This window comes from Cricetulus griseus, chromosome 2 (assembly GCF_003668045.3).
Source record: "Cricetulus griseus strain 17A/GY chromosome 2, alternate assembly CriGri-PICRH-1.0, whole genome shotgun sequence".
Lineage (NCBI taxonomy): Eukaryota > Metazoa > Chordata > Mammalia > Rodentia > Cricetidae > Cricetulus > Cricetulus griseus.
This window is the reverse complement of record NC_048595.1, coordinates 164,889,479-164,903,484: the sequence shown is the minus strand read 5'-3', so window position 1 is coordinate 164,903,484 and position 14,006 is coordinate 164,889,479. Positions and strand designations below refer to the sequence as shown.

Here is a 14,006-nt window from a genome sequence, read left to right as displayed (position 1 = left end):
GTATGCTGTGGGTCCAAGGCTCCAAATCAACCCAGGCAGACACAAATGTTCCACTGAGCAAGGTTTATTACTGGGCAGCACTACAGGAACTGATAGATCAGGGTCCACAGTACAGAATCAGGAGCTGACTGCACCCCTGAACGTGCATTTCAGCAAGTATCTAAGCACAAACCCCAAAGACATCTGTGCCAAGTTATAGTTACAATTATTCCACCAATCAGAATTCAAAGATTAGGGACTTTTCCTAGGTGTTCCACCATTGTCAACCCACACAGAATGCAAGCCTTTCAGTCCAACCAATCAGATTCATTTGTTCATTCTGTTGTTAGGAACAGACATAATGTTTTTTTTTTTTTGAGAACTAAAGATGCATAACAGACTATTTCTATTATTTAAAGAGGAGGCTGGTTAACAATTGGAAAGTCTCCAGCTGCCCCAGGGCCTGGAAACTTGAACTTTGTTTCACTCTACAGGTGAAATGGAATTGGAAGTCAAAATGGCAGTACTCAAGACAAGGTGCTTGTTTGCCATTGTGTGTTCCATGTTAGTTAGTCCAGGTGCTTCTGTAGATTCTATTTCTCCAACCTCCATCTCACTCTAGGAGCACTGGTATCACAACTATGTGCTACTGGACACAGCTTTACATGAGTTCTGGGGATTCCAATCGAGGTCCTAACACACATGAGCACCTTATCCATGAACTGTCTCCCCAGCCCTACTTTTTGATATTTCAAAGACAAGGTCAGTCAAGTGGTGGTGGTGCACACCTTTAATCCCAGCACCAGGGAGTCAGAAGCAGGTGGATTTCTGTGAGCTTGAGTTCAACCTGGTCTACAGAGCTAGTCACAGGACATTCAAGGCTACACAGAGAAACCCTGTCTAACAAAACATAAAAAACAAACCCAAACAAAAGAGAAGATCTCAGGTTGCCCAGGCCGGCCTTGAACTTCTATATAGCGAAGGATGACCTTGATCCATCACTATGTCTACCTTCATAAACATGCTTTCAAATAAGTAAACATCTATACCATTCTTTACAATGGCTGGGCAAGCATGCCTTCTCTTTTTGGCTAGATCCCCAGGCACCTTGTGTTTTAGTATGCTTTGTTGTTGTTCTGCAATCTCAGTGAATTTACTGGCAATTGATATTGTAAAAGAATGTCTAGCCTGGCAAAATGGCTCAATGGGAAAAGGTGCTTGTTGCCTGTCCCAATTACCTGAGTCCATCCCAGGATCCATGTGTGCAGGAGAAAATCAACTCCCATAAGTTGTCCTCCATTCTCCACACTTGTGCCAGGGCATGCACTTACTCCTCCCAATAAATAAATAGATGAAAAACTAAAGTCTAATATTTGCGCAGCACTTTACAGAGAATGTTGACACATGGTGATTATATAATGGAAGTAATAGTGATAGCTTTTTCATAGAGTTGTTTAGAAAACTAAAAATATCGGCGAATAGCACATAGGAAACAGTCCATAATGTGAATGGTTATTACTGTAATGGCTGCAATTATGTACGTATTTCAGATGAGGAGAGGTAAATACTCAAGGGTGTTAATTTGGTGTCCTCAGGTCATGACTTAAAATACCATATTTTTCTATAAGACAGTGTCTCATGTAACCTGGCTGGCCTCTTTATATAGCAGAATGGCCTCCATCATTCAAGTACTGGGATTACAGGCTCAAGTTCCATACTATTTTGTTTTGTTTTGAGACAGGGTCTTGCTATGTAGCTGTGGCTGGCTTGTCATTCACTGTGCAGCCCATGCTGGCCCTGAATTCTGAACAATCTTCCGTTAGCTACTCAGGCAAATATACTTTAGGCACCACACAATATTGATTTTCATTCTGGTGGGACCCGTCTTGATTATATTGCTAAGGGTCTAGATCTTTCTGTTAAAAAATATTTTATTTTTCAGTTCTTCAGAGCCTGCAAAAGATTTGTTCGACGTTGGCGTGGTTATCCAGCAGGATTTAACCGGGGCCTTAATCTCAACTAAATTACCAGTACAGGCACTCTCGCTCCCAGGAACCTAGAGTTTGAGGCGTCTACACTTTGCCACGTGGCTATATGGTTGCCTGGGAGACGCTAGGAGGATGGACAGCCAGCAGGACTACATTTCCCAGAAGCCCACGCGGCCGGCGTGCCACGGGACCGCCTGGTGCTGGCGCGCGCCCGGCCGTTCAGTCCCTAGCCGAGCGTCCTCAGCCGCTTCCCACTTCTCACCGTACCCCCCGCGTCTCTGTACCGACATCTCTGGGGCCAGAGCGCAGCCGGAGCCGGAGCCGCTGAGCGGCGGAACCATGGAGGCCTGAGGCGGCGTGCACACTCGGGCCGCTGTGCGCCCGCGCTCCCGCTTCCCTGCTGCCCGCCCGCCGCGGCTGGAAAGGGCAGTCCGCGCCGCTGACACAGGTGGGCTTCCCTGGCGCGGCACCGCCCCGCGGGGACTGAGACGGAGGTGACCGTCCGCGCGCCGGAGGGCTGCGGCCCCCGAAGGTTGGGCCGCCCCGGGCTGCGCTGAGCTCGGAGGCCCCTCGGCACCCGGGTGTGCAGAACCAAGTGAACTGGACCCCTGGCCGGCCCGCGGGGACCCAAGGGTTGCCGGAACGACGGGAGCTTCCGGACACTCTCCGAGGTTGGCTGGACAAATGGGCGTGTGATGGGCAGGGCTAGCAGTAGAGTGTTGCGCGTCTGACACCCACATTTTTATTGGCGATATCATTCTCTACTATAAAATGCATGCTTTGGAAGTGCTACCGAAGTACAGCTCACTAGCTTTTAGTCTTACAGCAATCCCACAACATTTTTCACCTCCTCGAAAGAGATCTGTACCCATTAGCAGTCGTTCCTATTCCCTCCTTCACGCCCTGAAACCATCAGTCTATTTTCTGCCTTGTCGGATTTGCTTGAGTCATTGGGTGTTAACTGAAAGTGAAAAGGGGCCAAAGTGGGGTTTGAGGGAAGTGGAGTGATAAAGCAGGGGGAAGAAAGTACTAAACAGCCGCGAAGGGATGACCGTAGTAGGGCTAGCAAAGACTGACTGGGGACAGAGGAAGTGGGATCCTTGAAGGTCTAGAGAGGAGGTGCTGGGCAGGATGATGAGAAAATGGGAGTGGAGGTGGTGGGGAAGCGTGTAGCCTTACCAGAGCCAGATCCTGTGCCTGAGCTGCCGGCTCAATCGAGTCTGTCAAATAGGTGAATGGTAGCTGCAGAGTATGGAGTTCATGGGTTTCTAGAACGACTGTCCTGCTCTGGAGTTTTCATTTTGAATAGTCCTCTTGGCAACTCAGAGAAACTGGGCGAGGATGAATATCCTTATTGGAAGTTGAAGAACTGGCTTTGTAGAGGTTGGGGGGCTGGATTAAGCTTATAAAGTTAGGATGTAGGGCAGAAAGAGTTGAGACTAAAGTATGATTGATGAAAACAACAGTTGCACAGAGAATTGACATAGGACAAAGTTAATAGGAAGGGGATTGAGCTATTGAGAAGTCTGTGTGGTGGTGGCGCATGCCTTTTAGTCCAGCACTGGGAGGCAGAGACAGGTGGATCTCTGTGAGTTCCAGGGCATTCAGCGCTACATAGAGAAACTCTGTCTGGAAAAAAACAAAAAGAAGTTTGTGTTATAGCATGTATGTCAAGCAGTCATTATTGTTTGTTTTGGTCAAGGTCTTTTTGCTTTGTGGATAGGTTCAGACAAAAGTAGAGCAGTGGGTCTCAACTTTTTTAATGCTTCAACCCTTTAATGCAGTTCCTCATGTTGTGGTGACCCCCCCAACCGTGATCACTGCTACTTCATAACTGTAATTTTGCTACTGTTACGAATCATAATGGAAATGTCTTTGTTTTCTAATGGTCTTAGGTGATTTCTGTGAAAGGGTCATTTAGCCCCCCAAAGGGGTTGTGACCCACAAGTTGAGAACCAATGGAGTTGTATAACTCAGCGATAGAAGCATTGCCTGGCATGCACAAGGCCCTGGGTTTGATCTTCAGCATCATGAGGAAGAAAAAAAGAACAAATATTGAACTAAGATAATGTATTCTAACATACCATTACCAGCTATAAAACTGCCAGTTTAGTTCCATCTGTCTTCCTACCCATGTTCTCCCTCATATTATATTATAATATAATATATTATATTAAAGTAATCATAAGTATAGCACTTCAGTAATACCTGCTGGAGATTGATGTCCATTACTCTTCTTTTAATATCGATATAACACTACCAGCATACTTAAAATATTAACTTCTCAATGCCATTAGTATCTAGGAGTTCTTTATTTTAAAAATTCGAATCTTTTTTGATTTTGTTTACTTTTTTTTTTTTTTTTTTTGGTTTTTCGAGACAGGGTTTCTCTGTGGCTTTCGAGGCTGTCCTGGAGCTAGTTCCAGCTCTTATAGACCAGGCTGGTCTCGAACTCACAGAGATCCACCTGCCTCTGCTAGGATTAAAGGCGTGGGCCACCACCACCTGGCTTTTGTTTACTTTTGTAGAAGAATAGTTTATTGAGTGCACTGCAAGGGGGCACTGGGCTGGGTGAGAGCTGGAGCCTACTATCCTTGGTAGTCATCTGATAGGGACTGAGCAGTACAAACACAGCCATGTTCACTTGATGAAATACAGTGATATCGTTCCACATTGGAACATGGAGTTTGGGGTGATCTGAGTCTGTGTTCTCAGGCCTTGGTCACTCAAAATGGCTTCAGAATAAACCCCTATTCCCTCAAATAACAAAAAACCATAAAGTGTCTCCTTGCTTTTCCAGTAGCTCCTGCTATATCCTTCAGTTCCACTTTTATCAGTCAGTATGTCTCATTCTTTGTAAAACAATGAAATATTGTGACATTGGCTATCTTTTGTTTTGTTTGTTTCCTTCTGGTTTTGTTTTGTTTTTATTTTTTTTGTTTTTGTTTTCTGTAAGACAGGGTTTCTCTCTGTACCCCTGGCTGTCCTAGAACTCACACAGAGGTCCATCTGCCTCTGTTTCCCGAGTGCTGGGGTTAAAGGCAACTCCTTCACATAAGGATCCAGGTGATGGATCAGTTTTATGTGGATAACCCAGGTTAATTTCACTTAGTGTTGACTGTTTTTAAAAAGATTACTATTGTTACTATTGATTTTTACATGAGGGTCGGGATGTGAGATCAGTTGTGTCTGTGTGATAAGTATTTGGCTGGCTGAGCTTCTTCCCAGATTCCAGATTCCACTTTCTTTGTCCTTAATTCAGTTACATCTTTGAAGTTTCCCTACTTCCCTTGGACTAAAAAAAAAAAAAAAAAAAGTCTTATACCTCAGCCTCCGAAGTGCTGGGTTGCAGGCTTGAGCCGCCATGCCTGCTTTTTTTTTTTTTTTTTTTTTTTTTGAGACAGGATTTCTCTGTGTAGCTTTGGAGCCTATCCTGGCTCTTGCTCTGGAGACTAGGCTGGCTTTGAACTCACAGAGATCCACCTGCCTCTGCCTCCGAGTGCTGGGATTAAAGGCATGCACTACCAACGCCTGCTTTTATGGCCGTCCCTTTTGGAGGTAACATTATCTTTTTTTTTTTAAAGATTTTATTTATTTATTATGTATACAACATTCTGCTTCCATGTATATCTGCACACCAGAAGAGGGCACCAGATCTCATAAGGGATGGTTGTGAGCCACCATGTGGTTGCTGGGAATTGAACTCATGACCTCTGGAAGAGCAGTCGGTGCTCTTAACCTCTGAGCCATCTCTCCAGCCCGAGGTAACATTATCTTGAGTTATACAGATGAAATGTGGGTGTCTTTGGAGGCTGTTATCCTGCCATTCTCAGCATGCTTTGGGATGTTTTGCTGAGATTTAAGAAATTGAGTTACTTTCTTTGCTACAAATGCAGTAAGAGTACAGTCTTTCTGTCAGGATGCAGAGGATGGGCTGGCTAGAGCAGAGAAAGTGCTTGCCTTTGGCTTTTCAGTGTCTGTAAACAAGTCCTGAGAAGTACCTGTGGCACATGCAGTGTCACTGTGGTAAACAGGAGCTTGAAAAGTGAGTAAGCATAAAGCAATCTAACACCATGTGACGTTTCTCCTTCCTCATTCCTTCTCCTCTCTTCCTTCCTTTCCTCTTGTCCCCACCTCTCCTTCCCTAATAGGGTTTGACTACATAGTCCAGGCTATTCATATTGGTCTCTTTCATATTTATGTTTTTAAAATGCTATATACTTATAATCAGAACTCTCTCTTTCTCTCTCTCTCTCTTTCTCTGTGGTGGTGCTAGTTTTCACGTACAAGGTGAGAAGACAAGGATTCTCCAAGACACCCTTAATTCAACAGGAAAAGAAGGCTCTTGCAGAGTGAGAGAATATTTGCAGTTAGACTGAGCTGCTGGGACATTTGGACTTGAAGTTCTTTCTTAAGTGCTATGACTCAGCTGTACATGGGTGAGTGCTGTGGCCAGAAAGCAGAGTGACAAGGTGGCAGTTGCTCCTCTCCTTCCTGGGACAGAGGTGGAGAGGATTTGTGGAACTCCTCTAGTGTGCTCATTGCTAATGAGTTGTGGAAGTGTCCTGTCCTTGGGTGAAGCACCTGGCTCTCTAATGGTGACATACCTTAGTGTATCTTTTAACAGGGAGGCAATGGCAATTATGAACATCTGTTCTTGTCTTCAAGCTTATTTTCTCTAGTAATTTTTTTGGGGGCCAGGGTTTGGAGACAGGAACCCTCTGTGAAACCCTGGTTGTCCTGGAACTCACTTTGTAGACCATGCTGGACTTGAATGAAGGGCTCCACCTGCTGAGTGCTGGGATTAAAGGTGTGTGCCACCACTGCCCTTGATAATCTATTTTTAAAGTAGAGCTTAATTTTCTGGATTTAATGTGCTGGTAAATAGTTTGTATGTAATATAAAGAAATATATTTCTTTATATTACTTGTTTCTGGGGCTGGAGAGATGGTTCAGCGGTTAAGAGCACTGGCTGTACTTTATATTATTTATTTCTACACTAAACTAATCAAGAGAATTGGGAATGACTATATATTGGGAATGACTATCTTCTTTACCAGAAGGCTTAGTCTTTTCTTTCCTTTTAGATTTTTGAAGTTTTTACAATAATAATAATAATAATAATAATAATAATAATAATAATAATAAATATTTTTGAGACAGTCTTACTGTGTAGCTCCAGCTGGCCTGGATATAGACCAGCTTGGCCTTGAACTCATAGAGATTTTTATGCCAATGCCTCCCAAATGCTGGAACTAAAGTTGTGTGCCCCATGTCCTGCTAGTTTTTATCAAATTTTTTCAAAATTGTACTGACTGTCAAATCTTTCCTTTGTCATATGATTCCTTCTCTCTCTCTCTCTCTCTCTCTCTCTCTCTCTCTTTCTCTCTCTCTCTCTCTCTCTGTCTGTCTCTCTTTCTCTCTTCCTTTCTCCCTCCTTCATTCATTCAGTCATTGTTTTTTTGAGACAGGATTTCTCTGTGTAACAGTCCTGGCTGTCTTGGCACTTGCTTGGTAGACCAGGCCGGTCTCAAACTCACTGAGATCCACCTGCCTCTGCCTCCCAAGTGCTGGGATTAAAGGTATGTGCCACCACTACCTGACTATGATAGCATATTTCTTTAAAAAATTTTCATTTTAGATTTTATTTTTATTTACTGTGTATGGAGTTTAGTCTGCATGTGTATGTACCATGAGCATGTAGTGCATGCAGAGGCCAGAAGAGGGCAGCAGATCCCCTGGACCTGATTATAGAGGGTTGTGAGCTGCCATGTGGGTGCTGGGAAAAGAACCCAGGTCCTCTGGAAGAACAGCCAGTGTTGTTAACCACTGAGTCATCTCTGCAGTACTCCTGATAATACATTTCTTGTTGGGGTGAGTTTGTCATTAAATTTTATTTTATTTTTTCCAGGAACATGTGTTCACTGTGTAGCAAAACCTTGCCCTGATTTTGCACAGCTGCCTCAGCCTCCCCAGTTCTGAGATTACAATCTTGAAAACTTGTCTATGGCCATAACACCCTAAATGCATCCAATCTTGGCTGATTTCAGAAGCTAAACAGGGTTGGGTCTGGTTAGTACTTGGATGAGAGACAATTTTGACCACTCTTTCTCTCAAATATCTCAGGCAATCAGTCCTCCACCTTTTTCTTATCCTTCAAAGCTTCCTGTATCTGTTAGGATTAGGATTTAGTTACAGACCTGGAGCATAGTGACTTCAACATGTTACTAATGTGTCTCTCATAGGACAGGAGTCTGGAGGTACACCGTAGGAGGTATGGCAGTCCAGTCCATTGTCTTGGGGCCTAATGATTTCTTCATCATTCCTAGGACATAGACCTTCATTTTTGGGTCCGGGAGGATGGGTGGAGTTGTAACTAAAATATCCAAGCAGCAGGGTGTGAGGAGTGCCAAGAAGTGACTGTCTACTTAGAAGGAGACGCTAATGTATTTTTTTATTTAGACAAGAATATATCTAGTTAGAAAGGAAATTTCTTCTGGCAAACAGATGGAAGGGCTGGAGAGGCTGTAGGCAGTTAGCCGCTTTCACCTTGCTTTGTAAGTAGTTTTTCTGTTTGTCACCTCTAGGTTAATCTATATACTCACAACTCCTCTAAATTTGAACCCCAGTTCTGTCATTTGTTTGCTTTGGTATGTTATTAACCACTTACCCCTTGAGATGGGGGTCTTAATTTGTTGTCTAAGCTGGTCTTGAACTCACAATGCAGTCTAGAAGACTGACCTTAACTCCAGAAGAGATCCTCCTGTCTCGGTCTCCTGAGAGCTGGAAATGTAGGTATGTGCTGCCACACCTAGATAGTCAACCCTTTTGACTTTAAATTTTGTTATCTGTGAAACGGTACTAACGTTTACCTTATGTTGGCTAGAGAGTGAGATGGAGATACTTAGACCAACCACCCAATCTATAATCAATCATTTAGATGTCCGGCTATTGTTTTCTTTTTTGATGGGTACTTGGTTCATGAAACAATGTATTGTAAAGAGAACATGATGGTTGTAGGGGTTAAAATAGAATGCATTTTGCACTTTACCTGCTTGGGTTTAACATCTCATTTGCCACTTTATGGTCTGTAATTTTAGGTAAACTAGTTAAGCACTCTTTGCTTTGCTTTAGTTTTGTTTCGTTTTTTCTTTCTTTTTTTTTTTTGTCAAGAATTGGTAGGTATTGTAAATGTTTTAGGGTTTGTGGGCTGAGAGGCAAAACGAAAGATACTTTTTAGGTACTTCTATACTAAGAGAGAAGAATGTCTCTAAGTTTTTATTGAAATTTAAAATGCAATACTAAGAGTTGAGGATGTAGAGTTGTTATCGTGGTTGTTTAGCATAGAGGAGGTGCTGATTCTGTCATTAGTGTTTTATAACCTGGAAGCCATGTCACATGCCTGTCATCTCAGCACTTGAGAGGCAGGTAGAGGCAGGAGTGTCAGAAGTTCAAGGCCATCGTTATGGGTCTAGCAAGTTTGAACTCAGCTTGGGCTATGTGAGACCCTGTCTTAAGGACATTTTTTTTTTTTTTTCCAAAAGTAGTATGGTAGTGCATGATTGTAATCCCAGCACTCAGGAGGCTGAGGTAGGAGGATTGACCTTGAGGTCAGTCTGGCAATCCTGTCTCAAAAAAAAAAAAAAAAAGAAAAAAAAAAAGAAAAAAAAAAGAGGACTTTTATTATTAAAATTTCTTTTCAGATTTATTTATTTTTTTATTTTATGTATCTGAGTGTTTTGCTTGCAGGTATGTTTGTACACCATGTATGTGCCTGGTGCCTACAGAGATCAGAAGAGGTTGTTACATCCTCCTGGAACTGGAGTTATGGACTGTTGTGAGCTACCATGTGTATTCTGGGAAGTGAGCTGAGGTCCTCTGCAAGAGCAAGTGTTCTTAGCCACTGAGCCATCTCTCCAGCCCATTATTGTTATTATAATATTATTATTATTGATAGTAAAGAATTGCTAGTACTGGAGGCTGGAGTGGTGACTGTACATTGATAGGGGTTTTCTATAAAGCACTTGGGGCCTTCTTATGCTAGGCTCAAGTCATTAAGATGTAATATCAAGACTCTGTATCTTTTCAGGGTCTGTAACTTGTTCAGGTATTCTTTTTGCTTCACCAGTATCCACCGTCAGTCGTTACACATCTTTACAGATCCCACTGCAGTTTGGCTTTCCTTTCCTTTCCTTTTTTTTTTTTTTTTTTTGGTTTTTTGAGGCAGGGTTTCTCTGTGACTTTGGAGCTGTTCTGGAACTAGGTCTTGTAGACCAGGCTGGTCTCGAACTCACATAGATCCATCTACCTCTGTCTCCCAAGTGATGGGATTAAAGGCTTGAGCCACCACTACCCAGCTGCCTTCCCTTTTCCTTCCTTTTATCTAGCTTTTGATCTACGTGTGCTTGTGGAGGTCAGGGCACCTTGCAATAGTCAGTTCCCTCCTGCCCTATGGGTTCCAGGTACTGCACTCTGTCCATCAGGTTTAGTAGCAAGCACCTTTACCCACTGAGCCACCTCACCAGCCCAAGTTAATATTTCCTGAAGTTTTTTAAAATATTCACAGCTATCACTATTCCACACAAACTGTTTTTTTTTTTTTGAGTAACTGTTTTCACTTTAAATATTAAATTTAAGTCAAATATTAAATTTTTCTCTGGACACAGTTCTTGGCTTCTGTAATCCAATAAATGTCTTTCTTTACTGGGTAATCAAATAAACCATTTTGAGATCTAATTTGGTTGTGGCCTCATTTTCCCTTGTTATTTTTGGGAAGACATTGTGAGTGATGAGGTGCTTTCTTTGAAATGTTCTAATTTGCCTGATCCTTTTTCTCCCTACTGAGAGCTGTGGTAGTGCAGGTGAGGGTATTACAATGAATGGTTGGTCTGCCGAGGCTTCCTGTGTTGCATTCTTCTGGCATAGCTACAGTGCTAATAACAATTAAATGCCTGACATAAAGTGAGATAGAAGATGGTGTTGGGAGGAGGGACAGCTCAGCCTTTAAGAGCGCTTTTAGTTAGTTAGTTTGTTTGTTTGTTTTCCATTTGAGACAGAGTCTCACTGTGTAGCCCTGGCTATCTTGGAACTCTCTGTAAATCAGGCTGGCCTCGAACTCACAGAGATCTTTGTGCCTCTGACTCCTGAGTGTTGGGATTGAAAGCATGTGCCATCATGTCCAACCACTTCTACCTCTTCTTGAGGACCCAAGTTCATATACCAGTATCATATTGGCAGCTCACAAGTGCCTGTAACTTTAGTTCCAAAGGATTCTGACACTTCTGACATATTTGACATACACTCACACACCGTGCACATAAGTAAAATTTAAAAAAATATTAAAGGGGCTAGAGAGATGGCTCCTCAGTTAAGAGCCTACACTTCTTTTGCAGAGGACATCAGTTCGATTCTCAGAACCCACACTGGGAGGCTTACAAATTGCCCATAACTTTAGAAGTTCTTACACCTCTGGCCTCCACAGGCACCTGTACTCGTGTGTCCACACCCACACATGTGCAAGCATGTACATGTATGCATAGTTAAAATAATAAAGATACAACGTTAAAAGAATTTTGAAGGGGCTGGAGAGATGGCTCAGAGGTTAAGAGCACTGACTGCTCTTTCAGAGGTCCTGAGTTCAATTCCCAGGAACCACATGGTGGCTCACAACCACCAGCGAGATCTGGTGCCCTCTTCCAGCCGGCAGGCATACATGCAGGCAGAACTTTGTATACATAATTCATAAAATCTTAAAAAAAAAAAAAAAGAATTTTGAAGAGGTGTATGAATTTGGAGTCTGTTTCCTTTCCTTTTTTGTGTTTGTGAGACAGTCTCATTTTATAAGCATAACAGGGGCTCTGTATATCCAGAGTTAGGGGCTCAGTATGTCCAAGCCTGGCCTCAAACTTGAAGCAGTCCTCCTGCCTCAGTCTCCCATGTGCTGGACTTACAGGCATGCCTGGGCCTGAAGTGCTGTTGGGGTATGTGCATCATGGAAGTTTGTGCTGTGTTGAGTAGCAGCAGAAAGGGACTAGGGCATTGCGTGTGGGTGACAGGAAAAGCTTCGTAAGCAAAGTGTTGTAATGAGACTTTACTTATGGGCACTGAAATTTTAATTCCATGCCATAAAAGTATTCATTAATTTTTGGTAGCCACTTAAAAATTGTTATTCAGGTAGCTGGCTAGATTTGATCCTAGCCCCACCATTTGCCATCTGTGAGCTAACAGTGAGAGTCAGCCCTACCTTGATGGATATTGAAGAGTGAAGGAATCGTGCATGTGAAGTGCAGCATAGGGCCTAAGGGACATAGTGGGTGCTAAATGAAGTTTCCTGCTATTACTGCAACTGCACAGCTTTATTATCTCTTGGAGCATATTAACTTAAATTTTCTTCGAACGAGCTGCTTCCTATGAGTCCCTTCCCTGGTTTGTTTTGGCATCTCTATTTCATATTAGAGGCTTTTCTTTTCTTTTCTTTTCTTTTTTTTCTTTTTACTTGAGACAGGGTTTTGCTGTGTAACAGCTCTGGCCGTCCTGGAACTAGCTCTGTAGGCCAGGCTGACCTTGAACTCACCAGAGGTCTGCCTGCCTCTGTCTCTTGAATGCTGGGAATAAAGGCATGAGCCACCATGCCTGCCCATGTTAGAGGAGTGATAAGCATTACTGTAAGGGGGTAAGCAGTTGCTAAAGCCTGCTGGGGGAAAGAATACTAATGATCCTTGGGTTCTGGGTTGCCATTTAGATTCTCTGGCATTGAATCTTCCAATCCCCTGCCTTAGAGGCTGGGAAACCTATTATGTAACTGTGTAGTAAGCAGGCTTTATCTCCCTGCATTTATCCTCTACCTTATTACCCTCCTCATCCTTGGCCTTAGAGTCCCAGGTCCTTTCAGTCAGCTTCTGATCCCATGGACAATGTCCCACAGGCAGCCCTGTACCCTGTTTGGATTCCATGGTGCTTTGTCTACATTTCTGTAATCTTCCCAGGGTCCCATGGTATGAATTGGAGGAAAGGGAACATAGTGAGGAAATACTGGACCACAGCAAGACCAAAAACCCACTGAGCAAACTCCAAACTCTGTATATTCATATCAGATGCCAAAATGCTCTTCAGATCTCCGACTCCTTTAGATTTTGTTGACTGCAACACACTTCTCTCTCTCTAACTGGTCTTCCCTGTTAGCAGCTCTCTTTGGTAGATGTCTCATGCTCTGGCATCTCTAACATCTTAGAGTCTCAATACAATCTGGGTTTCATCCTTACACTTTGACTCAGTGTCCTCTCGAGGCCTCCAAGCAGGGACACTCCTGACACATGCCTGGCTTCAGAGGCTTTTCTTAGCCTTGGGGAGGGGTCCTACAACCCCCTTTTTATATCCTTGACTCGAAAGCAGTGGTTCTCATCCTATGTAGACAGAGAGTGAAAAGTCCAGCTTCCTCCTTTTCATTATCTATCTGCAAAAGAGTGGTTACTAGTAATCATAGGACTTAGTCACTACTAGGCTACCTTGAAATCTCTGCCAAAGCCATTAACCCCAAACTCTTCAATTTAACCTTTGGTTTTTAAGACAAGGCAAAAGGCAGCCATATTTCTTGCCAAAATATCACAAAAATGGTCTGTAGGCCACTCACTAATATTCTTTCCCCAGAAACTGCTTGAGCAGGACCCCCACGGTTCAAATTGTTCTCAGCATTGTCTTCCGAGCTTTTACTAGGATGGCCACTAAGCCCTGCTTAAAGAAAGCTTCTAGCTGCTTTTCTGGTCCAAAGTCCCCAAGTTGTCCATATTCCTCTAACAAACAGCATGGCCAGGCCTGCCATATAGCAATACCCCAGTCCCTGGTACCAACTTCTGTCTTAGTCATTGTTCTGTTGTTGTGAAGAGACATCATGACCAAGATAACTCTTATAAAAGAAAGCATTTAATTGTGGGCTTGCCTACAGTTTCAGAGGTTAGTTCATTGTCATCACGGTAAGGAGCATGTTGGCTTGTGGGCAGACATGGTGCTAGAGAAGTAGCCAAGAGTTCTGCATCTTCATCC

The 14,006-nt window shown here is 43.2% G+C and overlaps 1 protein-coding gene across 5 annotated transcripts in view; it reads left to right on the top strand.

Moving 5' to 3' along the window:
- Positions 1-2,277: 2,277 nt before the first annotated feature.
- The window catches only part of Dym (dymeclin), a 257,330-nt gene continuing 245,601 nt past the window's right edge, over positions 2,278-14,006 (top strand). For 2 of the 5 annotated variants that reach the window (XM_027397914.2, XM_035440052.1), the window contains exons 1-2: positions 2,278-2,415; positions 6,244-6,406. The gene's annotated coding sequence lies outside the window, so the exon portion shown is untranslated. Of the gene's footprint in view, positions 2,416-2,501; positions 2,639-6,243; positions 6,407-14,006 lie in introns of those variants that run through there. The other 3 variants (XM_027397913.2, XM_027397915.2, XM_027397916.2) reach the window with 3 other exon arrangements.